The following is a 2,500-nucleotide window of genomic DNA, read 5'->3' on the forward strand; positions in this document are numbered from 1 at the left end:
TGGTTTGGGTGATGGTCTTTATAGCCCTTATACATTCTTTATTATACATTACTAACAAGGTATGTATTATAAAATTGTATATGGGTATATAATAGTGGCGATGGTGGTAGCCACTAGTAGTACATTCTTATTACTTACTATAAAGTATTAAGTATGTATTATAAAATTGTATATGGGTATAATAGTGGCGATGGCGGTAGCCACTATTAGTACATTCTTATTACTTACTATAAAGTATTAAGTATGAATTATAAAATAGTATATGGGTATAATAGTGGCGATGGCGGTAGCCACTATTAGTACATTCTTATTACTTACTATAAAGTATTAAGTATGAATTATAAAATAGTATATGGGTATAATAGTGGCGATGGCGGTAGCCACTATTAGTACATTCTTATTACTTACTATAAAGTATTAAGTATGAATTATAAAATAGTATATGGGTATAATAGTGGCGATGGCGGTAGCCACTATTAGTACATTCTTATTACTTACTATAAAGTATTAAGTATGAATTATAAAATAGTATATGGGTATAATAGTGGCGATGGCGGTAGCCACTATTAGTACATTCTTATTACTTACTATAAAGTATTAAGTATATATTATAAAATTGTATATGAGTATAATAGTGGCGATGGCGGTAGCCACTATTATTACATTCTTATTACTTACTATAAAAGTATATTAAGTATGTATTATAAAATTGTATATGGGTATAATAGTGGCGATGGCGGTAGCCACTATTATTACATTCTTATTACTTACTATAAGTATATTAAGTGTGTATTATAAAATTGCATATGAGTATTAATAGTGGCGTTGGTACTTAAGTAGTACATTCTTATTATACTTACCTATATATAAGTATGTATTATAGGAATGGTGATAAACATTTGCTATTGAAGGCTTGTAATATTGATTGGTAGGTGGTGGTGGTGGTTGTTAAGATAGGTTAAGTATATTCTTACTATAAATACTTCAAATAAGTATTTTCTTAATGTATTACTGCATGAATAATGATTTAAGTAATACTTATTATTATATATCAATACAGTGGCAGGTATTGGATATGGGAATAACATAGACCTGAACGAGACATATGTTATGCTCGACAGGCAATAATTACTTTTCATAAGTGAAAAGTAACCTGGGTTGGTAAACATGTTATGCCCACCCGATGAAAAAAATTTTTTCAGCCTGGTTTGATATTTATCAAAGGCAAAATAAGCCTGATCGGGACATATGTTATGCTCGACAGGCAATAATTACTTTTCATGAATGAAAAGTAACCTGGGTTGGTAAGCATGTTATGCCCACCCGATGAAAAAATTTTTTTCAGCCTGGTTTGATATTTATCAAAGGCAAAATAAGCCTGATCGGGACATATGTTATGCTCGACAGGCAATAATTACTTTTCATGAATGAAAAGTAACCTGGGTTGGTAAACATGTTATGCCCACCCGATGAAAAAATTTTTTTCAGCCTGGTTTGATATTTATCAAAGGCAAAATAAGCCTGATCGGGACATATGTTATGCTCGACAGGCAATAATTACTTTTCATGAATGAAAAGTAACCTGGGTTGGTAAGCATGTTATGCCCACCCGATGAAAAAATTTTTTTCAGCCTGGTTTGATATTTATCAAAGGCAAAATAAGCCTGATCGGGAAATATGTTATGCTCGACAGGTAATAATTACTTTTCATGAATGAAAAGTAACCTGGGTTGGTAAACATGTTATGCCCACCCGATGAAAAAATTTTTTTCAGCCTGGTTTGATATTTATCAAAGGCAAAATAAGCCTGATCGGGACATATGTTATGCTCGACAGGCAATAATTACTTTTCATAAGTGAAAAGTAACCTGGGTTGGTAAACATGTTATGCCCACCCGATGAAAAAATTTTTTCAGCCTGGTTTGATATTTATCAAAGGCAAAATAAGCCTGATCGGGACATATGTTATGCTCGACAGGCAATAATTACTTTTCATGAATGAAAAGTAACCTGGGTTGGTAAGCATGTTATGCCCACCCGATGAAAAAATTTTTTTCAGCCTGGTTTGATATTTATCAAAGGCAAAATAAGCCTGATCGGGACATATGTTATGCTCGACAGGCAATAATTACTTTTCATGAATGAAAAGTAACCTGGGTTGGTAAACATGTTATGCCCACCCGATGAAAAAATTTTTTTCAGCCTGGTTTGATATTTACCAATGGCAATATAAGCCTTATCGGGACATATGTTATGCTCGACAGGCAATAATTACTTTTCATGAATGAAAAGTAACCTGGGTTGGTAAACATGTTATGCCCACCCGATGAAAAAATTTTTTTCAGCCTGGTTTGATATTTACCAATGGCAATATAAGCCTGATCGGGACATATGTTATGCTCGACAGGCAATAATTACTTTTCATGAATGAAAAGTAACCTGGGTTGGTAAACATGTTATGCCCACCCGATGAAAAAATTTTTTTCAGCCTGGTTTGATA

This window comes from Condylostylus longicornis, unplaced genomic scaffold (genome assembly GCF_029603195.1).
Source record: "Condylostylus longicornis isolate FDR11 unplaced genomic scaffold, ASM2960319v2 ptg000714l, whole genome shotgun sequence".
Taxonomy (NCBI): domain Eukaryota; kingdom Metazoa; phylum Arthropoda; class Insecta; order Diptera; family Dolichopodidae; genus Condylostylus; species Condylostylus longicornis.